The sequence below is a fragment of the Bufo bufo genome, chromosome 9, assembly GCF_905171765.1.
Source record: "Bufo bufo chromosome 9, aBufBuf1.1, whole genome shotgun sequence".
NCBI lineage: Eukaryota > Metazoa > Chordata > Amphibia > Anura > Bufonidae > Bufo > Bufo bufo.
The window spans coordinates 87,083,605-87,110,305 of record NC_053397.1 but is presented as its reverse complement, the minus strand read 5'-3'; positions in this window follow the sequence as shown (position 1 = coordinate 87,110,305).

Sequence of the window (26,701 nt, the reverse complement as noted above, 5' to 3'; positions counted from 1 at the left end):
AAAAAGGTGGTTCATGTCACCCAGCAATAGAACAGACGATTTTCTGAGAATTAGGCCCCTGTCACCCAGGCACAGCAGTGGTTCATTCACGGCAAAAGGGGGGTCATGTCATCCAGCAATAGAACAGAGGATTTTGAGAGATTTAGGCCCCTGTCACCCAGGCACAGCAGGGGTTCATTCACGGCAAAAAGGGGTTTATGTCACCCAGCAATAGAACAGAAGATTTTGAGAGATTTAGGCCCATGTCACCCAGGCACAGCAGGGGTTCATTCACGGCAAAAGTGGGTTCTTGTCACCCAGCAATAGAACAAAGGATTTTGAGAGATTTAGGCCCATGTCACCCAGGCACAGCAGGGGTTCATTCACGGCAAAAGGGGGTTCATGTCACTCAGCAATAGAACAGAGCATTTTGAAAGAACGAGGCCCATGTCACCCAGGCACAGCAGGGGTTCATTCACGGCAAAAGGGGGTTCTTGTCACCCAGCAATAGAACAAAGGATTTTGAGAGATTTAGGCCCTTGTCACCCAGACACAGCAGGGGTTCATTCACGGCAAAAGGGGGTTCATGTCACCCAGCAATAGAACAGAGCATTTTGAAAGAACGAGGCCCATGTCACCCAGGCACAGCAGGGGTTCATTCACGGCAAAAGGGGGTTCTTGTCACCCAGCAATAGAACAAAGGATTTTGAGAGATTTAGGCCCTTGTCACCCAGACACAGCAGGGGTTCATTCACGGCAAAAGGGGGTTCATGTCACCCAGCAATAGAACAAAGGATTTTGAGAGATTTAGGCCCTTGTCACCCAGACACAGCAGGGGTTCATTCACGGCAAAAGGAGGAGGAGGAGCTGTGTTTCTGCCTCTGTGCTGCACTCTGTGAGAGGATCCAGAGCCTGACATCGTGTGCTGGGGGATATGCTGCCCTTTCCCCAGGGGGTGGCGTGTTCTCCAGGTATGGATCCTCGAGCCCCTGACTGCCGCCGTTTATCTACACGTGCCGGCAGCCATAATGGAACCCCGCGTGCGGCAGGAAGACCCCCTGAAACTGGAGACTTACCTCCTGATTCTCCAGCATCAAGAATCAGCGGCAATGTGACATCGGCGGCCAGTGGAAAGCCTCAGAGAACCCCGCAGCGTGCGGCTGCAAAGCCGCAGGGAACAGGTGACAGCCCCGCTCAGACTGCGGGCAGGAGAGGAGCAGCAACCAGGAGCAGCAGAGATCCACTGCAGGAATCCCTGTGTGACTCCAGCAATGCACCGGGCGGGGTCAGGAGAGGTCCTGGGAGGAAAACAAGCCTAGGATCCTCTCTGAGCTTCTCTTCAGAGCAGATAACTCTGCACCCAGGAAAGCTGGATGGAAAAGAAAGGCCCGCTGCTGAGCAGGCAGCGGGTGAGCAGAGAGCAGAGCCGGCGGGTCAGGTTGCTGCACAAGCAAAAAAGCTGCAGGAATGGAGCCTGGAACCCCAAAGGGTGAGGTATGTGAAGCTGGGAGTAGTATTTCTGTGCCTCAGCCCAGAAGGGGTGCTTCAGGTGTAACTAGCAGTGACTTAGCTCCTGGTGTGGTTGCTGGTGTTTCTGGCTCTTCTCCTGGTATCTCCTCTGGTGTACAAGCTGGAGAGGCCAGGAGACTGTTTAATTGGGGTGTCATGAGCCCCACTGAAACCCCCTCATTATACTCATCAAGGGTGGCGTATTTTTTAAACCAGTATGAGGAGGTAAAGAAGCAATTAAAACGACTTAAATTGCAGTATAAGAATGTGAAAGTTCAGGACAACATGTTACCAAGAAGTAAAAAAGCGGTCCTCTCCTCCAGGCTGGAGAAGCTGGAGGAGGAGATTGCGACTTTGGAGGAAAAGAGGGCCTCTATAGTGAAAAATGGAGGGCCGTTTATGGAAAAATTTAAAAATGACTGTCGGTTTGAAAGCATGTCTGGCTCCAGTCCGTTAGGGCTGCGGTCTGGAAGCCAGAGGACGGTGAAGGAGTCGGCGGTGGAATCAGAGGTGGACTCATTACCGGGTGGCCAAGGGGACCCCTCTGAACCAGTTATGTCATCCTCTGGGGATGAAGGCAGGTCTGGGGGGAGACTAATGGTGGAGTTCAGGCAGCTGGAATCCCCAGTGGGCAAATTGTATTTCGGTGACGAGGAGGTCCCAGAGGATGAGGTGGTAAAAGAAAAGAAAAAGAAGATCATAAAAGAAGAAGTATTACGTTTTGTGCCTTCTGAACCCATTGCTGAGCCCAGCCCGGTTCCTGTAGTGGAATCAGGCCAAACAGCACGGGAGAATGAATCTGAGATGGTGGCAGAAGGTGTCCCCCTTTCCTGCAGTGGAAAGGAGAACACAGGAGCAGACAGGGTTAAAACCCCTGACAGTGTTCCGGACAAGGTGAAGGATGGAATGGCTGCGGACAAGGCTCAGAAAAAGGCATTAGAAAGGGCCAGGGCAAAATCTGGAAGGTTTATAAAGACACCAGTAAAGAAACCAGTAAAGAAACCATTAAAGTCTGTGGAGGTTGCAGAATCTTCAGGAACTGTGCGGGCTGCAGAGAGGGTGAGGGGTGTGGAGGATAAGAGGTCCTCTGCAGTTCCTGAAATGGGGGGCCCTTCAAACCCTGCCTTTAATGACGCCAGTACTTCTCTAGGGAACCCGACCAGTCTGAAGGGAGTGAAGAGCGATGGGATTGTAAGCAAGGTAAAAGATGTTGCGAGTGGTAACTTAGGAAGAGACGCAAATGAGAGTATGAATGAGAGTATGAATGAGAGTATGAATGAGGACATTGTTACAAATAAGGATGGAAATAGTGAAATGAATGGCGAGGCAAATGAAGATATAACTGGTGAGAGTATGAACGAGGAATTGGTAGCTGCTTATGCAGCAGATACGGAAGTCGAGGAGGAAGAGGCTGAGGAAGAGGCTGACGGGAGGAGGTAGGTTGCAAGGGAAGCAGGGGATTGTGTAAGTCCAAATAGGAGATCATATGCTAGTGTGGCTGCAGGTGACTCTTTGCCCAGGGAATCAGGTAATGGTAACTTGCAACGGCGCCTCTTGGAGGCTTTGAGGAAGGGGAAAGAGACTTCCATGCAGGTGGAGGGTGAACCGGTTAACCTGTCTTTTTGGACAGAGAGACATGGTCTGAGAACCTTCCGAGAGGAAAAAGCGGGAGAGACCGTTTGGTCTCTCCCTACATCCGGGGGGAGCCGTAGGAATGTGGCCCGTCTCTCTTGGAGGAGTGAAGAAGCAACGCCTTCTAGGAAAGACGTTGTAGAGCTTCTCCTGGGGATGGGCTTTGTGGCAAATGACATCTTTGCCCTAATCCATCCCTACGGCACCAAGAGTTTTGATGTTAGTTTTGTTAGACCAGAGGGGCTTGAGCTCTTCTGGTCTAAATATGAACTGGCAAAGAACACCACGGCCTGGCGGGGATTTTCTGTCCAGGCTATAACCCGCCAGACGATGGTCAAGAAAGTGACGGTATTAACCTGTAACGAATCACTTTCTAGCGTGGACATTATGACATGGCTCAGTCGTTATGGCGAGGTTGGACAATTCCCCGCCAAAGTTTTGGATGATCACGGCATCTGGTCAGGTGCCTGGACCTTCAGCGTAAAGCTGAGGGCACAGGGCAACTCAGTTGCTCATATCCCCTCCTCTGCTTTCTTGGGTAGAGATAGAATTATGGTTTTCTATCAGGGACAGCCGAAGGTCTGCTATAGGTGTGGTAGTCCCACCCACTTTAGCGCACAATGCGACGTTCGCAAGTGTGCAAAGTGTGGGGACATTGGCCATCTTGCCGCATCCTGTAGACGGATTCGGTGTAACCTGTGCGGGGACCTGGGTCATCCCTTCAGTCGTTGTCCGCTTGCCTTTTCCAACAAGGCTCAGGGATGGGCCCGGACTCAAGCGGATGCTAGCCATGAAGCTGGGTCTGTTGTTGAAGAAGGGCCTGCTGCCGGGACTGGGCCGGTTGGTGAAGGGACGAGTGCCGGTGATACCAGCACTGGAAGAAGCAGACAGGGTACAGTTAAGAACTTAAGGCCTTCCAAGTTTAAACGGCAAGAAAAACGACGTAGAGATAGGGAGCAGGCGGCAGCTGGTCCCTTGGTTGATCCTCTGGCAGGCCTTTTGGCTGGGGATCCAGGTTGTAGCGACCCAGGGTACAGCGATGAGGAGGGAGGACCTGGGGTTCAGCCTGAGGAAGCCAACCCCTCTACTACATCCGTATCCTCGTACGGCGAAAGCATGGATGAGGATTACAGGATGTGGTTGAGGGATAGGAGGAACAAACGGAGCAAGAGGAAAAAGAAAGGAGAGGGTCGCAAGCCCTCTCTGGAGTGGGATTCATCTGTCCCACTCACCCTTGACCAGATGCCAGAGGAAGAATTAGTCGCGGCCCCTCCTGTGGATCTCTCCAACCGGTGTCAGGTCCTTGACGAGGATCCCCCAACTCCAGTTGGGGAGGAGGAGGATGTGGTACCGGAGGGCGTAAAGGCCTCCTCGCAGGTTGCCGGGCCCTGCCCTCCTTCTTCTGGAGAGGGGGCTAAGCCTGATTCCGTGGGCAAACAGAACGGTATGGATGTATCAGTGTGTCTGAAAAGGCAAAAGGAAAATGAAGGATCAGGAGATAATGATGAGGAGAGTGGTGGTGGAGGGGGGAAAAAGAAAGCTGGGAAGGGGATCTGGTCTTCGATCTCCAGGGCACTCTTCCAGAACCCCAGAAATCAGTAAAGATCTTAGGCATCAACTTTGGCCAAGATGAGGATTATCATCAACAAAATTGGGAGGGTAGACTGAAAGATGTCGCCCAAAAGGTGGACCGCTGGAAGGGGTGGTCTTTATCCCTCAGGGAAAGGGTTCACTTGTGCAAAGCTTACCTGATTCCTGTGCTTTTATATCTGAGCAGTGTCTGTGTCTTGCCAGGCTCTCTCTGGGCAACGGTCTACAGCCTCTTTTTCCAGATGTTATGGGGAAATAGGCTGAACCTAATCAGGAGAGAGGTGACTTACCGCACAAGGAGACTAGGCGGGTTGGATATGGTCAACCCAGTGGTATTTTTAACAAATACCTTCTTAAAAATAAACATTGCAAATCTCTGGAAAGAGAGGGCTCCTTTGTGGGTAATTTCCTGTAGGGAATGGTTCCGGCCCTTCTTCCAGGAATGGGAGACAGGAGGGCGTGTGAAAGACCTGCGTGCGTCACATGGACATCTCCCGGCTTACGTTGCCCCGGTTCTGAAGATCATAAGGCGGTGGGGCCTGAGAAGGACTGAGATAGAGACCATGTCGAGGGGTTCCCTTGACGGGGGGGTCCTGTCTTCTTTCTTCCAGGCGCCGCTGGCCTTGAAGGATTGCCCAAGTCAGGATCTGGAGGGTGGGCTACTTTTGCTTAATTCAGAAAGGATCCCTAAGAAGGTTTGGTATGTGACTTGGCGCTGCTTTCATGGAAAGCTATATGTAAGGGATAATATGAAGTGCAGGAACCCCGAGGAAAGGGGTTGTCCCCGAGAGGGGTGTGGGGGCGTGCTGGAAAGCATGGACCACTTCCTGCTTCACTGTCCCTTTAATATAGAGGTGTACAAAAGGGTGGGGGCTTCCATCGGTTGGCCCAGGCTGGCCGCCTTGTCTTATGCGGAATGGGCCTATGGCGCATTCAAAGACCTTGGTGGGAGGGACCGTCGCACTTTATTTTTAGTCAGTGCAGTGGTTAGGCATCACATCTGGTGTGCACGGTGTCTAGTGTCGACGAGTCGCAAAATCCTTCCAGTGGAAACGGTACATAGGAACATTAGGGGTGACCTGGTGAAGGTGCGCTCTCTGGAGTATGAAAAGTGGGGGGACCCCAAGGCCTTTCGCCTGTGGAGGGGCTTTTGTTTTGGGGTTCCCTGACTGAGTAATACTCCTTGTCCTGGTGGTGGGCTGATCTAGAAGACACAGTTAGAGTTTTGTTTTGTTTTAAGAATAGGATGAAAAGGCTTACAGGCTACTGAACCATAGCCGACAAGTTGTGGGAAGTGTTCGGTGTTGTAGATTTTGGAAAGTAGTTAATTTGTACTGTATTATATTATATTAAGTTATGTTGTAATAATATGTTGTATTATATTAGTAGAGGTGTAGTGGGGCTTAGTTAGGTTGGGAGGGGGGTGTAGGGTGAGGAGGTGGGGTATATGTATATATGTGTATATAAGGGGGGGATATATATATAAAAAAAAAAATTTTTATAAAAGGAAAATATATAAAAAAAAAAAAAAAATGTGTGTGTATATATATATATATGTGTATGTATGTATGTATGTATGTATATATATATGTATATATATAAAAAATAATAATAATAATAATTGTGTGTGATACAAACTGGTCGACCCCAGTCCAACTGGGGATGAACTTACGGACTGACAGAGCTCAGGGTTTTCTTTTCCCTTTGAACTTTGAGGGTGGTCAGTTTGTCCGTTTGCAGTGGGGGTTGGTGAAGGGTTTAATAGTTAGTATTTAAGTTAAGGTTTCTGCTTGTGTTTTGTATATTTGTTTTTTATATACGGCTGGCATATAATTATTACATTTTGTATATATGTCTGTATATATGTTTTGTATAAATGGATTTTAGATGAGCATGAAAGCATTTTAATATGTAAATATGTAAAATAGGGGGTTTTGGGGTGGGAGACTGGTCGGGTAAGGGAATAGTATTTTTGCTAGACTCTGTGTTATGTCACTTGTTTGGTTTATTGCTATGTTTGGATAAGTTTTCCATTATGTAAGTTATTTATTTATGTTTTAATAAAAAAGTCCAGCAATAGAACAGAGGATTTTGAAAGAACGAGGCCCATGTCACCCAGGCACAGTACGGGTTCATTCACGGCAAAAGTGGATTCTTGTCACCCAGCAATAGAACAGAGGATTTTGAGAGATTTAGGCCCCTGTCACCCAGGTACAGCAAGGGGTTCATTCACGGCAAAATTGGGTTCATGTCACCCAGCAATAGAACAGAGGATTTTGAGAGATTTAGGCCCATGTCACCCAGGCACAGCAGGGGTTCATTCACGGCAAAAGGGGGTTCATGTCACCCAGCAATAGAACAGAGGATTTTGAGAGATTTAGGCCCCTGTCACCCAGGCACAGCAGGGGTTCATTCACGGCAAAAGTGGGTTCTTGTCACCCAGCAATATAACAGAGGATTTTGAGAGATTTAGGCCCATGTCACCCAGGCACAGCAGGGGTTCATTCACGGCAAAAGGGGGTTCATGTCACCCAGCAATAGAACAGAGGATTTTGAGAGATTTAGGCCCCTGTCACCCAGGCACAGCAGGGGTTCATTCACGGCAAAAGTGGGTTCTTGTCACCCAGCAATATAACAGAGGATTTTGAGAGATTTAGGCCCATGTCACCCAGGCACAGCAGGGGTTCATTCACGGCAAAAGGGGGTTCATGTCACCCAGCAATAGAACAGAGGATTTTGAGAGATTTAGGCCCCTGTCACCCAGGCACAGCAGGGGTTCATTCACGGCAAAAGTGGGTTCTTGTCACCCAGCAATATAACAGAGGATTTTGAGAGATTTAGGCCCATGTCACCCAGGCACAGCAGGGGTTCATTCACGGCAAAAGGGGGTTCATGTCACCCAGCAATAGAACAGAGGATTTTGAGAGATCTAGGCCCCTGTCACCCAGGCACAGCAGGGGTTCATTCACGTCAAAAGGGGGTTCATGTCACCCAGCAATAGAACAGAGGATTTTGAGAGATTTAGGCCCCTGTCACCCAGGCACAGCAGGGGTTCATTCACGGCAAAAGTGTGTTCTTGTCATCCAGCAATAGAACAGAGGATTTTGAGAGATTTAGGCCCATGTCACCCAGGCACAGCAGGGGTTCATTCACGCCAAAAGGGGGTTCATGTCACCCAGCAATAGAACAGAGGATTTTGAGAGATTTAGGCCCATGTCACCCAGGCACAGCAGGGGTTCATTCACGGCAAAAGTGGGTTCATGTCACCCAGCAATAGAACAGAGGATTTTGAGAGATTTAGGCCCCTGTCACCCAGGCACAGCAGGGGTTCATTCACGGTAAAAGTGGGTTCTTGTCACCCAGCAATAGAACAGAGGATTTTGAGAGATTTAGGCCCCTGTCAGCAATGCAGAGCAGGGGTTCATTCACAGCAAAAGGGGGTTCATTTCACCCGGCAATAGAACAGAGGATTTTGAGAGATCTAGGCCCCTGTCACCCAGGCACAGCAGGGGTTCATTCACGTCAAAAGGGGGTTCATGTCACCCAGCAATAGAACAGAGGATTTTGAGAGATTTAGGCCCATGTCACCAAGGCACAGCAGGGGGTTATTCACGGCAAAAGTGGGTTCTTGTCACCCAGCAATAGAACAGAGGATTTTGAGAGATTTAGGCCCCTGTCACCCAGGCACAGCAGGGGTTCATTCACGGCAAAAGTGGGTTCTTGTCACCCAGCAATAGAACAGAGGATTTTGAGAGATTTAGGCCCATGTCACCCAGGCACAGCAGGGGTTCATTCACGGTAAAAGTGGGTTCTTGTCACCCAGCAATAGAACAGAGGATTTTGAGAGATTTAGGCCCCTGTCACCCAGGTACAGCAGGGGTTCATTCACGGCAAAATTGGGTTCTTGTCACCCAGCAATAGAACAGAGGATTTTGAGAGATTTAGGCCCCTGTCACCCAGGTACAGCAGGGGTTCATTCACGGCAAAAGGGGGTTCATGTCACCCAGCAATAGAACAGAGGATTTTGAGAGATTTAGGCCCATGTCACCCAGGCACAGCAGGGGTTCATTCACGGCAAAAGGGGGTTCATGTCACCCAGCAATAGAACAGAGGATTTTGAGAAATTTAGGCCCATGTCACCCAGGCACAGCAGGGGTTCATTCACGGCAAAAGTGTGTTCTTGTCACCCAGCAATAGAACAGAGGATTTTGAGAGATTTAGGCCCATGTCACCCAGACACAGCAGGGGTTCATTCACGCCAAAAGGGGGTTCATGTCACCCAGCAATAGAACAGAGGATTTTGAGAGATTTAGGCCCCTGTCACCCAGGCACAGCAGGGGTTCATTCACGGCAAAAGGGGGTTCATGTCACCCAGCAATAGAACAGAGGATTTTGAGAGATTTAGGCCCCTGTCAGCAATGCAGAGCAGGGGTTCATTCACGGCAAAAGGGGGTTCTTGTCACCCAGCAATAGAACAGAGGATTTTGAGAGATTTATGTCCCTGTCACCCAGGCACAGCAAGGGTTTGTATACGCCAAAAATGGTAAAATGCCGTCCAACAATTGAAAATACAAATTTTTTCAATTTAGGGCACTAAAATTGGCACTTTTTTGCATTAAAATGGCTCTAAAATAGTCCTTGAAAAGGCTAGAGGGATTTAAAAGGCAGTAAAATGTGCTTAAGAGCATGGCAACTGCTCTGCAAACAAATGTGGATAGGGAAATAACTTAAAATAAAATAAAATAACTAAAAATTACAAATTATTAACCTGCAATTTAGAGAAGGAGGTGGATATGGAGTCGGAGGTTGAGGAGGCGGTGAATGTGGTGTTGTAGGTGGAGGCAGCAATGGAGGAGGAGGAGGTAGCCAACATGTTTTTTTTATTTTTTTTATTGGGGTAGGTAGCCCCCAAAATATTGGGACAAATAAAAAAATAAGAAAACAAAGAATCATTGCACTTGACGTGAGTACAAGAATGTATGTTTGATGGTGGTATAAATGTCTATTCTGCACAAGATACAGACAAGTCTTGTGGGATCCAAGCCTGGTTCATTTTAATGAATGTGAGCTTGTCCACGTTGGCTGTGGACAGGCGGCTGTGCTTGTCTGTGATGACGCCCCCTGCTGTGCTAAACACACGTTCAGATAATACACTGGCTGCAGGGGAGGCCAGCACCTCCAAGGCGTAAAGGGCAAGCTCAGGCCATGTGCCCAATTCGGAGACCCAGAAGTTGAAGGGGGCAGACCCGTCATTCAGTACGTGTAGGCATGTGCACACATACTGCTCCACCATGTTGGTGAAATGCTGCCTCCTGCTAAGACGTTCCATATCAGCTGGAACAAAGCTTTTCCATATTTCGGCCATGCTAACCCTGCCTTCTGAGGTGCTGGCGGTGCCCCAGCTGCGTTGGCTACCTCTTCCTCGTCCTCTGCCTTCACCCTGTGCTTCCACTGTGGCCCCGCTGTCAGGTGGGAATGCCACCAGCAGCGCGTCTACCAGCGTTCGCTTGTACTCGCGCATCTTACGATCAAGCTCCAGTGACGGAATTAAGGACGGTACGTTGTCCTTGTAACAGGATCCAGCAGCGTGGCCACCCAGTAATCAGCACAAGTTAGAATGTGGGAAACTCGGCGGTCGTTGCGGAGACACTGCAGCATGTAATCGCTCATGTGTGCCAGGCTGCCCAGAGGCAACGAAAAGCTGTCCTTTGTGGGAGGTATATCGTCTGTGTCCTCTTTATCCCCTCATCCACGCACCAGTGATGGCCATGAGCTGGTCTGGGTGCCACCCTGCTGTGAACATGGTTCCTCCTCCTGCATCTCCTCCTCCTCATCCTCCACCTCCTCATCCTCCAGAACTGTGCCCTGGCTGGACGATTGTGTACCTTGGGTTTGTGTGTGCAGGAACCCACCCTCGGAGCCACTTGGGAATGACTGGCCGGAAACCCTATGAAATGATCCCTCTTCCTCCTCCTCCTCCTGTGCCACATCCTCTTCCATTATCGCCAGGAGCGTTTTTTCAAGGAGGCATAGAAGTGGGATAGTAATGCTGAGAACGGTGTTATCGGCACTGGCCATGTTGATGGAGTACTTGAAACAGCGCAACAAGGGACACAGGTCTCGCATGGAGGCCCAGTCATTGGTGGTGAAGTGGTGCTGTTCCGCCGAGCGACTCACCCGTGCGTACTGCAGCTGAAACTCCTCTATCGCCTGCTGCTGCTCTCACAGTCTGGCCAGCATGTGCAAGGTGGAGTTCCACCTTGTGGGCACGTCGCATATGAGGCGGTGAGCGGGAAGGCCGAAGTTACGCTGCAGCGCTGACAGGCGAGCAGCAGCAGGGTGAGAACGCCGAAAGCGCGCACAGACGGCCTGCACTTTATGCAGCAGCTCTGACATGTCGGGGTAATTTTTTATGAATCTCTGCACCACCAAATTCAGCACATGCGCCAGGCAAGGGATGTGCGTCAAACCGGCTAGTCCCAGAGCTGCTACGAGATTTCACCCATTATCGCACACCATCAGGCCGGGCTTGAGGCTGACTAGCACAAACCACTCATCGGTCTGTTGTTCAAGGCCAGTCCACAGCTCCTGTGCGGTGTGGGGTTTGTCCCCCAAACAGATAAGTTTTAAAACTGCCTGCTGTCGTTTACCCCTGGCTGTGCTAAAGTTGGTGGTGAAGGTGTTACGCTGACCCGATGAGGAGCTGTAGAGGATGAGGAAGCAGAGTAGGAGGAGGAAGCAACAGTAGGCAAACTGAAGCGCCCTGCAATCCTCCGTTGTGGAAGGACATGCGCCAAACTGCTATCCGCCTCAGGCCCAGCCGCCACTGCATTTACCCAGTGTGCTGTTATGGAGATATAACGTTCCTGACTGTGCTTACTGGTTCACGTATCTGTGGTTAAGTGGACCTTGCCACAGATGGCGTTGCGCAGTGCACACCTGATTTTGTCCCCTACTTGGTTGTGAAGGGAAGGGATGGCTCGCCTTGAAAAGTAGTGGCGGCTGGGCACAATGTACTTTTGGACCGCCACCGCCATAAGGCCTTTAAAACTATCCGTCTCCACCAGACGGAAAGACAGCATTTCAAAGGCAAGTAATTTAGAAATGCTGGCATTCAGGGCTAGGGATTGCGGGTGGGTAGGGGGGTACTTCCTCTTCCTCTCCAGCGTTTGGGATATGGAGAGCTGAACGCTTCCGTGTGACATTGTGGAGATGCTTGGTGACCCAGGTGTTGGTGTTGCTGGCAGATCCTCTGTTTGTGGGGTGCCAGGTGGCACTGTCACTCCAGAGGTGGATGAAGAGGCCGCGACTTCAGCAGAAGAGGAAGCAGGAGGAGCCAGAGACCTTTCTTGGTTTTTGAGCTGTCTACTCCACTGCAGCTTGTGCTTTGCACTTAAATGCCTGGTCATGCAGGTTGTGCTCAGGTTGAGAACGTTTATGCCTCGCTTCAGTCTCTGATTGCACAGCGTGCAAACCACTCGTGTCTGGTCGTCAGCACATTGCCTGTAGAACTGCCACGCCAGGGAACTCCTTGGAGCTGGCTTTGGTGTGCTCGGTCCCTTGCTGCGGTGGGCAGTAGGAGGCGTACTGTCTAGAGGATGGCCGCTCCGCTTTTGCACCCTGCTCCCTCTTCTGCTATGCTGGTGGCTCTGTGCGACCACCGCCTCTTCCTCCGAATTATATCGGTCACTCGCATGACCTTGATTCCATGTGGGGTCAAGGACCTCATCGTCCTCCACATCATCTTCCACCCAGTCTTCACCCCTGACTTCCTTGTCGGTCTGCACACTTTCGAAAGTCCCAGCAGTTGGCACCTGTGTTTCGTCATCATCCGAGACATGCTGCAATGGTCCTCCCATGTACTCATCTTGAAAAATAAGTGGTTGGGCATCGGTGCACTCAATCTCTTCCACTTCTGTGGCAGGGCTAGGTGGATGGCCCTGGGAAACCCTGCTAACAAAGTCATCGAAAAGCAGAAGAGACTGCAGCATGACTTGGGGCTCAGACTGCTTGGCTGATTTGCAAGGGGGTGAGGTGAAAGATTGATGGACATCAGCTGCAGGTGCCAACTGTGGTCTTTCAGCAGGAGTCTGGGTGGTAGACAATGTGGAGGAACTGGATCCACTGTCAGCAACCCAATCTACTATCGCCTGTACTTGTTCTGGCCTCACCATTCGTAGAGCAGCATTAGGCCCGACCAAATACCGCTGCAGGTTTTGTCGCCTACTCGCACCTGAGGAAGGGGTTTCACTTGTGCGTGTAGCTGGCACAGATCGACCACGTCCTCTCCCTGGAACAGGAGCTCCACCAGCAGCACCACGACCTGGGCCACATCCCTTATTTGACACTCCCCACATATTTTAACCAAGTGAAACAAGTGATGTACCTGCATTGAAAAGCCTCCGATAATACTGTATGGCCATACAGAAGAAAATCTCTACAGTAAAGGATTAACTATTCTTATCGTCGAAAGCTGCACCAAAGGAAATTGCGGAACAGAGTGGCAACTCCTGCGATCTTTGGAACTCCTGCGAAATTTAAACCAGCTTGCTGTATGGAGCGACTGAATAAGCCGGCAAATATTTAAAGCTCCATTGAAGCAATAGGGAGACAGCAGACGCTAGACGGTAAGCCAAACATCGATTTAAAGTTTTCTCCAATCCAAAGCTCATATCGAGCTTAAAAGGATCAGTTATAAGAGACTTTTCACATTATCAGGATTCCTGTGGACACTTTATGAACATGTTGCGCTCCCAGTGAATACACCTACAACATTTTCAGTGACATTCAGTTTCCCAAATTGGGATAGAGCGCTAGAAGATAATACCCCCTCTTCCCAAATAACAGCATATACTTGAAGTTTCTTGGTGTGATATATATTATTGAATTTATCGACACTATTGAGTCATATGAATATAGTGTTGATCATATCTACCACAATATATGTGATTGTAATGTTGTATATTATTGCTACATTGTTCTTATAAATTTTATTACTTGTATTTTATGGGGATATAATAAATATTTTCTGCACATGTCAATTTGGTTGCCAAGTGTATGAGTGCTCGCTCATTACTCTATTACTACATAAGACTGGTTATACTGGATGTATTTTTACCTCAAAATAAAGTACCGTTTTAACCTCTGCAAAACTGAGCTGGATTTTTTGCTCTTCATTTAGACTTCAAGCTATCCGCATCCTGGTGCGGTACTTCTGTGCAGGTGCAGGTGAGAGCCGTATTAACTTCCAGTCAATGTACTGCATTGAAACAGGGGTCAGATCCTGAAAAGTTAAAATCACTTAGCGGGACAAAAAAAAAAGTTTAAAAAAAAAAGTGTTTCCCCGTACCAAGTTATTCACAAAAAAATAGACATATTAGGTATTATTGCATCCATAAATACCAGCTCTATAAAATGTAATGATCTAAGCTGGTGAACGCTGTAAAAAAAAAATGTCATAAAAAAAAAACTGTACCATAATAGCTATTTTTTGGGTCACCTTGCCTCACAAAAAGCATAATAGCGAACTATCAAAAAGTACTATAAAAGTCCCCCAAAATAGTATCAATGAGAACTTCAACTTATTTTGCAACAAGTGAGCTCCCACATAAGACAATCGGCAGAAAAAAAAAAGGCAAATAAAATGACACATGTTAGATTTGCAAAAAAAGCCTCCGTCAGGAAGGTGTAAAATGGCTGTCAGGAAGAGGTTAATATACATAAACAGTAATTTAATGTATTTATTCTAATAAAGATAATGTACTACAGATTAGCCTAGCATTGCAAAACCATTTCCATATATAATAGCGGAATTCAGAAAGGCCAAAGAATAAGAGACATTATTGTTTATGCACTTAACTGAAAAAGCCAAAGAATGTAAAAGATCAACATCTAAAAGCCTTTGTTTGTAGACCATGTAAAATTATGGAATGTTCTCAGGGAATATAGGAATCTCAATGTGCTTATTAAGGGTTTATAAACTGATCTACAGGCAGCAGATGAGAACATTTTTTTTAAATGTTTGAAACTGGCAAAGGCAATAATAAGGTGGAATAGTATAATTTTTTGTTTCAATCTGAAAGATTCAAGGGTTTGTGTCTTCTCAGACTTTGACTGTGAAGGAGAGTGCACTACACATGTGTGGCCTGCTCTCCATTCAGTTCTATGGGTGATCAGAAAATATTCAAGCAAGTACGCTCAGCTATTTTCGGAAGTCTTATAGAAATTCATGGAGAGTACACAGTGCAAGTGCGGCCACTGCTCCATTCACTCCATTCACCAACAATCGTCTATTTTCAGTAGACCCATAGAAATGAATAGAGGGCGGTCGTGCATGCACAGTTGCTCTCCTCTCTCATTGGGGGTCCTGTCCTGGAGATAGGTGCGAGTCTCAGAGGTGGGACCCACATCTATCTCATTAGTGGCATATCCTAGCAATGTGCCACCAGTGTCTAAGATGAGACAACCCCTTTAACATATGAGAGAATCAGGACTGGAGGAAGTCTGAACACTGTTGTTGGCAACTCATACGCTGTTTCTGGTTGTTTTGTTTATTTCTGTACTTGAAAAGCTGTCTTAAAAAGGTAGTCCGAGATTTTGATATTTGATGGTCTAGCCTCAGGATAGGTTATTAATAATAGATCAGTGGGGGTCCAACTCCCGACAACCCCACCGATCAGCTATTTTTAGAGGTCTTGGTGCTCTGGTGAGCGCCTCAACCTCTTCCTAGGCTAGTAATGTCACATTCATTAGTCACATAGCCTAGAAGCAGCTCAGTCTCATTCAAGTGAATGGGGCTTTTTTGCAATAACAAGTTCATCCATTATCCATTGAATGGTACTGTGCTTGGTAAGCTGGGAGGAAGCTGTAGCACTCTTCAAACAGCTGACTGGCAGGCATGCCAGGAGCTGGTCCCCCACCGATTAGATATTGATGACCTATTCTGAGGATAGGACATCAATATCAAAATCTCAGAAAACCCCTTAAAGTATAAAAAGGTAATATGCATCAAAAGTTCACAGACACAGACAATTCTTGGATTTTGATTAGAGATTATTGAATCAATTCTAAACTAATCAAATTTGTTTAGGAATACTGTAGCTTTAAATATTGATATGCAATGTAAGCAGAGCCTATGACATATGTCTATATTGCATCATGTGCTAGCCCACCGACAAGGTACCCACCTGGGGTTATGTGATCCTCCGCTTTATCTTTCCTGCCCTTCTGTGCTCACTAGCATGCTGATATGTAAAATACATTGCTCCAGATGGAGATCAAAATGGTGGCCAATGCGACTTAGAATTGCAAAATGGTGACAAGACTTTGAAGTCTTGTTGCCATTTGCGCCTAGACCCTCCGCTGTTCTGCCTCTTTAAGAAGAAAGGGCTTTCATCCAGCAGACACACGCAAGTTGCACCGACATGGTACGCGCTGCTCTCAGCACATGCCATGTTCTCCTCAGCAGTACAGGGGAGAAGGAGGCAGTCCCTCCCCCCTGTGCCGCTGCTGCCACCAATGGACTGATAGCAGGGAGGAGGAAGGGAGGGGCTGTAGCCACTGCGCCACCAATGAATATTGTTTATGCCTGAATACAAATGCAGGCTGCGCCACCTGAGTGGTTAATTGCAGTGGATCGCAGCTTGCAGTCATAGAGGCCGGGTAAGAGATATGGCTGGCACCCGCAGCCTGCGTTTGTATTCAGGCTTAAAATATATTCACCCAAATTAATGTGTTAATTGGTAACCCCCAACCCCAGTATTATAAAGTACTAGCAGAAGGACCCGGCTTTGCACGGGTATATTTAATCTATTAAATTTTATGTTTCCGTGTGTCGTAAAGAATATATCAACAGTTTCCCCCATAACTGTGACCTCTACAGTACCCGCCCCTTTAAAAATGACCTCCACAGTGCCCGTGCCTTTAACAGTGATTTCCACAGTGCCCGCCCCTTTAACAGTGACCTCCACTCCATAGTGGCCGCCCCTTAAACATTGACCTCCACAGTGGACACCCCTTTAACATTGACCTCCAGAGTGCCTGCCCCTTTAACAGTGACCTCCACAGTGCCCGCCCATTTAACAGTGACCTCCACAGTGCCCGCCCATTTAATAGTGACCTCCACAGTGCCCGCCCCTTTAACAGTGACCTTCACAGTGCCTGTCCCTTTAACAGTGACTTCCACAGTGCCCGCCCCTTTAACAGTGACTTCCACAGTGCCCGCCCCTTTAACAGAGACTTCCACAGGGCCCGCCCCTTTAACAGAGACTTCCCCAGTGCCCACCCCGTTAACAGTGACCTCCACAGTGCCCACCGCTTTAACAGTAACCGCCCCTTTAACAGTGATCTCCACAGTCCCCACCCTTTAATAGTGACCGCCACAGTGTCCGCCCTTTCAACAGTGACCTCCAAAGTGCCTGTCCCTTTAACATTGACCACCCCTTTAACAGTGACCTTCACAGTGGCCGCCCCTTTAACAGTGACCTTCACAGTGCCCGTCCCTTTAACAGTGACTTCCACAGTGCCCATCCCTTTAACAGTGACCTCCACAGTGCCCGCCCCTTTAACATTGACCACCCCTTTAACAGGGATCTTCATAGTGGCCGCCCCTTTAACAGTGACTTCCACAGTGCCCGCCCCTTTAACAGTGACCTCCGCAGTGCCCGCCCCTTTAACAGTGACCTCCGCAGTGAACTCCACAGCGCCCGTCTGTTTAATAGTGGCCCCTGCCCCCATGCATGTAGCAGTGTAGTTGTGCCGTCATACGTCATATGACTGATTATTTAAGGACCTGCGAACTGCTAAAACCTGTGATCAGTTGTTTTGGCAACCTGGAGTAGGACTGCGAGCTTCTATTGGCTGATAAGGGACATATGACCATGTAAATGGCAGTTCGGATTTAAGTGAAAGGCTTGCTGGCTTGTATTGGCTAATGCAGGTCATTTTTGGGGAATATCTCAGGAAAAGGTATGTCACAGAGAGCTGAGACCCGGTCTAAAACCTTCCCGGACACCTGATGTACCTGTGTGCCAAATTTGGAGAAGAACGATCCAGTCGTTTGGTCGCACATAAAGAACGTCCAGACAGACGTCTAGACAGACAGACAGAAATTCGTTTTTATAATATAAGAGATAATCATTGGTAGCGCAGTGCGCCCCCAACCCCAGTATTATAAAGTATAATCATTAGTGGCGCAGTGGCCACAAGCACCCTCCCCATTGTTATATTCATTGGTGGCAGTGGCCACAGGGTCCCCTCCCCTCCTCCTCATCGGTGGTGCAGTGGCAGCTTCTGATCAGCCCCAGCAGTGTAATCCTGGGTCTCCAATCGGTTACCATGGCAGCCAGGACGCTACTGAAGCCCTGGCTGCCATGGTAATCTCCCTGCTGCTGTGTGTACTATGCACAGGGCAGCAGGGAGAGTGTGAAGTCCTATTCACCCTGATAGAGCTCTATTGGGGTGAATAGGACAAGGTATTAAAAGATCCAAGGTTCTAGCCCCTAAGGGGGCTAATAGTTAGTAAGTAAAAAGTAAAAAACAAAACACCAAAATACTAAAAGTTGAAATCACCCCCTTTCCCAATTTTAAATATAAAATATATAAACAATAAAAAAAGAAACATATTACATATCGCCACGCCAGAAAAAGTGTGAACTATTAAAATATTTAAAAATATCTCCTATGTTGTGAAGGCCCTAATAGAAAAAAAATAAAAAACGCGCAATTTGCAATTTTTTTGTCACCTTGTCCCCCCAAAAAATAAGATAGGACTGTTCTATTATAGTCCAGACGTTCCATAAAATGCGGAATGCACGCAGCTTTTTTGGTGTTTTATTTTTTTCGCGTGGTATCGAGTATCGCAATACTTTTTTATGGTATCAAAATCGAATCATCAGCCCAGTTTACATTAAATAATTATTCAATTATAAAAAAAATGTTTTTATAATAAATGTATAAAACCTGATCAGACATATTTTGCAGCATCACTTGACTGGATGCATTTTGTAGCATGAGGCTCAGTTTATATTTTTGCTGAAGACTGTTTTTTTCTTAAGGAGTGCAAATGTAATTACAAAATATCCATCTACAGTATCACAGACTAGTGTACATGACCTGACATGTGGTTGTGCATCACTCATTGTTTAAATAGTCTTCAAAACAAAATGTCTGGTGCACAATAAAGTGGCAAAAGACCCATACCATGTCATCAGCAAGTGAGAATGTGGGTGGCTATAGTATTACAAGGATTATCAGTAACTGAAGCGTTTTTGCTGAGCCCTGCTGGATCCGACAAAAACTCTAGAGTGAAAGTAGCCTTACCTGGACTGTGCAATTTCATCATATGCCCTGTTTCCTGATCTCATGGACTCCTGGCTCAGCAGATTGGAACAGTGGAAAGAATTTGTCTAGTTTGCTATTGGTGTACTGTCTTGTCCAGCCTCCAGTGCACAGCCAGGTATTCAGCGTGGCATGTGGAGTTGTCATACCGAAGAAGAATAAATTGTCCTCCGCAAGCGTTTGTGAAAATGAATCAGGCATGGATCCATTAGAATTTTCAAACGTGTCCGGCTGATGCTAATAGATCTGTCATTGCTGACAGTGGATAATCATTACCCGCCCATTGATGCCACTGGTGCTGTCTGCATGTCCATCATATTCCATATTGTATTGCTGCTGCAACTACTACTACCCCTATTGCCACTATTATTATGCATACACAGCCACACATCTCCTGTTTGTCAGGTTCCATACAGTACTGTTGCTAATCCGGGTACTACTGCTGCCCCCACTACTACCCCTACACAGCCATACATCTCCTACCTTGTCTGTCAGGTTCTACACTGTGCTGTTGCGACTACTACTGCTGCTACTACAACCCCTACAGAGGTGTACATCTCCTGCCTTGTCTGTCAGGTACTACACTGTGCTGCTGCGGCTACTACTGCTGCTACTACTACCCCTACACATCGGTACATCTCCTGCCTTGTCTGTCAGGTACTACGCTGTGCTGCTGCGACTACTATTGCTACTACTATTATGCCTACACAGCCGTACATCTCCTGCCTTGTCTGTCAGGTACTACGCTGTGCTGCTGCGACTACTATTGCTACTACTATTATGTCTACACAGCCGTACATCTCCTGCCTGGTCTGTCAGGTACTATACTATGCTGCTGCGGCTACTACTATTGCTACTACTACCCCTACACAGCCGTACATCTCCTGCCTTGTCTGTCAGGTACTATACTATGCTGCTGCGGCTACTACTATTGCTACTACTACCCCTACACAGCCGTACATCTCCTGCCTTGTCTGTCAGGTACTACACTGTGCTGCAGCTACTACTGCTGCTACTACTACCCCTACACAGCCGTACATCTCCTGCCTTGTCTGTCAGGTACTAATCTGTGCTGCAGCTACAACTGCTGCTACTACTACCCTGACGGAGCCTTACAGCTCCTGCCTTGTCTGTCAGGTTCCATACTGTACTGCGGCTGCTCCCAAATAGGGAGGAATTTTAGGATCGTTCATGCGGAAACAAGCCATTGCTTTTTTTCAATACTATAATGTGAATAAACACCGGTAGGCATCTACCAATAGGTTTCCCTTTTTTAACATTTGATAAATGTCAATATTTTTTGTAATAGGTCAATGGAGCACTTCACCTTATTTGCATTTCCTGGACATACTGTACGATACTTATCTATATGATTTCATATTCTCCTAAAAACAACAAAACAATCTAACAATCTTTTTTGAATCACTATGATTATTTCAAAACAAAAACAGTGCCCTTATAAACCAGCATTACATTGTACCAGTAAGGGTGTATGGCACACTAGCTGACATGACGGTTAAAGACCAATCAGAATGAAAAAAAATGAAAAATATCTGATACATTTTACAAGTGAATATTTTTTTTTTGATTCTGGAAAACATTTTGATACCACAAGCAGATGTAGCAATAATCAATATGAGCACTTGCTAAGATATCTCTATGACTAGCTGTGTCTATAGTTACACGTGTAACTAGGGATGTATGGCAAATAATAAGATTACAGTTACAGGACATTCTTTTTTGTCCACTTTTTCCTAACATATGTGCAGTCTAAATGGAAATGTCAGACAGAGGTATAACTACGCCCATGTTAAAACCAGACACATCCTCTACAGATAACATACATGCATTCAAAGTCAGATATCTAATATATCTGTTCAAAGATTGGCATCAACAAATATATATCCATTTGCCAGTGTGGTTTTTAATGCACACTAAGACACTAGCTCCAGATTTTATCACCCATAACCTTTAGGTGTGAAGTCTGAGAGCCTGTCATTTAAGTGGAAGTGGTGGGGTGGTAACAAACCGTTAAACTAGTGGTTTAGAAAGCTGAACTCTTGAGGGTTTGAAAAAAATATATAATACGTTGAGGTTGAAATAAACAAGAAAATTGAGAGTACACTTCTCCTCCAGGTGTGGGAGACTATATGGAAGATAAAGAGTTAACCATATAATCTGCAAGGGTTTTTGGTACTAGAAAATCAGCAATGTCTCTTTGCTGCTGTTAATAACAATTACTATAATAAGCGATAACAAATGTTGTTAGCCATATTAACCACCTCCGGACCGCCTAACGCAGGATCGCGTTCCGGAGGTGGCAGCCCTGCGCAGAGTCACGCATATATGCGTCATCTCGCGATGGGCGAGATTTCCTGTGAACGCGCGCACACAGGCGCGCGCGCTCACAGGAACGGAAGGTAAGAGAGTTGATCTCCAGCCTGCCAGCGGCGATCGTTCGCTGGCAGGCTGGAGATGTGTTTTTTTTAACCCCTAACAGGTATATTAGACGCTGTTTTGATAACAGCGTCTAATATACCTGCTACCTGGTCCTCTGGTGGTCCCCTTTGTTTGGATCGACCACCAGAGGACACAGGTAGCTCAGTAAAGTCCCACCAAGCACCACTACACTACACTACACCCCCCCCCCGTCACTTATTAACCCCTTATTAGCCCCTGATCACCCCATATAGACTCCCTGATCACCCCCCTGTCATTGATCACCCCCCTGTCATTGATTACCCCCCTGTAAAGCTCCATTCAGATGTCCGCATGATTTTTACGGATCCACTGATAGATGGATCGGATCCGCAAAACGCATCCGGACGTCTGAATGAAGCCTTACAGGGGCGTGATCAATGACTGTGGTTATCACCCCATATAGACTCCCTGATCACCCCCCCTGTCATTGATTACACCCCTGTCATTGATCAACCCCCTGTAAAGCTCCATTCAGATGTCCGCATGATTTTTACGGATGCACTGATAGATGGATCCGATCCGCAAAACGCATCCGGACGTCTGAATGAAGCCTTACAGGGGCGTGATCAATGACTGTGGTGATCACCCCATATAGACTCCCTGATCACCCCCCTGTAAAGCTCCATTCAGATGTCCGCATGATTTTTACGGATGCACTGATAGATGGATCCGATCCGCAAAACGCATCCGGACGTCTGAATGAAGCCTTACAGGGGCGTGATCAATGACTGTGGTGATCACCCCATATAGACTCCCTGATCACCCCCCTGTCATTGATCACCCCCCTGTAAAGCTCCATTCAGATGTCCGCATGATTTTTACGGATGCACTGATAGATGGATCCGATCCGCAAAACGCATCCGGACGTCTGAATGAAGCCTTACAGGGGCATGATCAATGACTGTGGTGAACACCCCATATAGACTCCCTGATCACCCCCCTGTCATTGATCACCCCCCTGTAAAGCTCCATTCAGATGTCCGCATGATTTTTACGGATCCACTGATAGATGGATCGGATCCGCAAAACGCATCCGGACGTCTGAATGAAGCCTTACAGGGGAGTGATCAATGACTGTGGTGATCACCCCATATAGACTCCCTGATCACCCCCCTGTCATTGATTACCCCCCTGTAAAGCTCCATTCAGATGTCCGCATGATTTTTACGGATGCACTGATAGATGGATCGGATCCGCAAAACGCATCCGGACGTCTGAATGAAGCCTTACAGGGGCGTGATCAATGACTGTGGTGATCACCCCATATAGACTCCCTGATCACCCCCCTGTCATTGATCAACCCCCCTGTCATTGATCACCCCCCCTGTCATTGATCACCCCCCTGTCATTGATCACCCCCCTGTCATTGATCACCCCTCTGTAAGGCTCCATTCAGATATTTTTTTGGCCCAAGTTAGCAGAATTTATTTTTTTTTTCTTACAAAGTCTCATATTCCACTAACTTGTGTCAAAAAATAAAATCTCACATGAACTCACCATACCCCTCACGGAATCCAAATGCGTAAAATTTTTTAGACATTTATATTCCAGACTTCTTCTCACGCTTTAGGGCCCCTAGAATGCCAGGGCAGTATAAATACCCCACATGTGACCCCATTTCGGAAAGAAGACACCCCCAGGTATTCCGTGAGGGGCATATTGAGTCCATGAAAGATTGAAATTTTTGTCCCAAGTTAGCGGAACGGGAGACTTTGTGAGAAAAAAATTAAAAATATCAATTTCCGCTAACTTGTGCCAAAAAAAAAAAATTTCTATGAACTCGCCATGCCCCTCATTGAATACCTTGGGGTGTCTTCTTTCCAAAATGGGGTCACATGTGGGGTATTTATACTGCTCTGGCATTCTAGGGGCCCCAAAGCGTGAGAAGAAGTCTGGTATCCAAATGTCTAAAAATGCCCTCCTAAAAGGAATTTGGGCACCTTTGCGCATCTAGGCTGCAAAAAAGTGTCACACATCTGGTATCGCCGTACTCAGGAGAAGTTGGGGAATGTGTTTTGGGGTGTCATTTTACATATACCCATGCTGGGTGAGAGAAATATCTTGGTCAAATGCCAACTTTGTATAAAAAAATGGGAAAAGTTGTCTTTTGCCAAGATATTTCTCTCACCCAGCATGGGTATATGTAAAATGACACCCCAAAACACATTCCCCAACTTCTCCTGAATACGGCGATACCACATGTGTGACACTTTTTTGCAGCCTAGGTGGGCAAAGGGGCCCATATTCCAAAGAGCACCTTTAGGATTTCACAGGTCATTTACCTACTTACCACACATTAGGGCCCCTGGAAAATGCCAGGGCAGTATAACTACCCCACAAGTGACCCCATTTTGGAAAGAAGACACCCCAAGGTATTCCGTGAGGGGCATGGCGAGTTCCTAGAATTTTTTATTTTTTGTCACAAGTTAGTGGAAAATGATGATTTTTTTTTTTTTTTTTTTCATACAAAGTCTCATATTCCACTAACTTGTGACAAAAAATAAAAAGTTCCATGAACTCACTATGCCCATCAGCGAATACCTTGGGGTCTCTTCTTTCCAAAATGGGGTCACTTGTGGGGTAGTTATACTGCCCTGGCATTCTAGGGGCCCAAATGTGTGGTAAGGAGTTTGAAATCAAATTCTGTAAAAAATGACCTGTGAAATCCGAAAGGTGCTCTTTTGAATATGGGCCCCTTTGCCCACCTAGGCTGCAAAAAAGTGTCACACATCTGGTATCTCCGTAATCGGGAGAAGTTGGGGAATGTGTTTTGGGGTGTCATTTTACATATACCCATGCTGGGTGAGAGAAATATCTTGGCAAAAGACAACTTTTCCCATTTTTTTATACAAAGTTGGCATTTGACCAAGATATTTATCTCACCCAGCATGGGTATATGTAAAAAGACACCCCAAAACACATTCCTCAACTTCTCCTGAATACAGAGATACCAGATGTGTGACACTTTTTTGCAGCCTAGGTGGGCAAAGGGGCCCACATTCCAAAGAGCACCTTTCGGATTTCACAGGTCATTTACCTACTTACCACACATTTGGGCCCCTAGAATGCCAGGGCAGTATAACTACCCCACAAGTGACCCCATTTTGGAAAGAAGAGACCCCAAGGTATTCGCTGATGGGCATAGTGAGTTCATGGAAGTTTTTATTTTTTGTCACAAGTTTGTGGAATATGAGACTTTGTATGAAAAAAAAAAATTAAAAAAAAAATCATCATTTTCCACTAACTTGTGACAAAAAATAAAAAATTCTAGGAACTCGCCATGCCCCTCACGGAATACCTTGGGGTGTCTTCTTTCCAAAATGGGGTCACTTGTGGGGTAGTTATACTGCCCTGGTATTCTAGGGGCCCAAATGTGTGGTAAGGAGTTTGAAATCAAATTCAGGAAAAAATGAGGAGTGAAATCCGAAAGGTGCTCTTTGGAATATGGGCCCCTTTGCCCACCTAGGCTGCAAAAAAGTGTCACACATCTGGTATCCCCGTACTCAGGAGAAGTTGAGGAATGTGTTTTGGGGTGTCTTTTTACATATACCCATGCTGGGTGAGATAAATATCTTGGTCAAATGACAACTTTGTATAAAAAAATGGGAAAAGTTGTCTTTTGCCAAGATATTTCTCTCACCCAGCATGGGTATATATAAAATGACACCCCAAAACACATTCCCCACCTTCTCCTGAGTACGGAGATACCAGATGTGTGACACTTTTTTGCAGCCTAGGTGGGCAAAGGGGCCCATATTCCAAAGAGCACCTTTCGGATTTCACTGGTCATTTTTTACAGAATTTGATTTCAAACTCCTTACCACACATTTGGGCCCCTAGAATGCCAGGGCAGTATAACTTCCCCACAAGTGACCCCATTTTGGAAAGAAGAGACCCCAAGGTATTCGCTGATGGGCATAGTGAGTTCATAGAACTTTTTATTTTTTGTCACAAGTTAGTGGAATATGAGACTTTGTAAGAAAAAAAAAAAAAAAAAAAAAAATCATAATTTTCCGCTAACTTGTGACAAAAAATAAAAAGTTCTATGAACTCACTATGCCCATCAGTGAATACCTTAGTGTGTGTACTTTCAGAAATGGGGTCATTTGTGGGGTGTTTGTACTGTCTGGGCATTATAGAACCTCAGGAAACATGACAGGTGCTCAGAAAGTCAGAGCTGCTTCAAAAAGCGGAAATTCACATTTTTGTACCATAGTTTGTAAACGCTATAACTTTTACCCAAACCATTTTTTTTTTACCCAAACATTTTTTTTTTATCAAAGACATGTAGAACTATAAATTTAGAGCAAAATTTCTATATGGATGTCGTTTTTTTTGCAAAATTTTACAACTGAAAGTGAAAAATGTCATTTTTTTGCAAAAAAATCGTTAAATTTCGATTAATAACAAAAAAAGTAAAAATGTCAGCAGCAATTAAATACCACCAAATGAAAGCTCTATTAGTGAGAAGAAAAGGAGGTAAAATTCATTTGGGTGGTAAGTTGCATGACCGAGCAATAAATGGTGAAAGTAGTGTAGGTCAGAAGTGTAAAAAGTGGCCTGGTCTTTCAGGGTGTTTAAGCACTGGGGGCTGAGGTGGTTAATTAGCTGCATGCCATTGAAACAGGGCGTAACCTAAAAGCTCTCCACAAGGGAATAGAGTACCCCCAAGATTTCTCAACTGTGTTTTTGTTTTGTTTTTTTAAGGGTCACAAAAACTGTGCAATCTTGTTCCAGTAAAGGGTTGGCATAAAATATAATGGTGGAGATTTATCAAAACTGGTGCAAACAAAAGCTGGCTTAGGCTACTTTCACACTAGCGGTAGCCTTTTCCGACAGGCTGTTCCAACGGGGGAAAAGCCTGCCGGATCCGTGCTACCGCAAGTGCACCCGGAAGTCCGCTCCGGCCCCAGTCACTATAATGGGGGCGGGCCGGAGGTCCAGGCCGCAGCACGGCAAACAAGCCGAGAGGCAGCCAGACAAAAAACACAGCATGCTGTAGTTTTAATCCGACCTCCTCTCGGCATGTTTGCCGTGCTGCGGCCGGACCTCCGGCCCACCCCCATTACAGTGAATGGGGTCAGAGAGGACTTCTGCCGGCACAGTGGACTTGCGGTAGCACGGATCCGGCAGGCTGTTCCCCCACTGGAACAGCCTGCCGGAAAAGGCTACC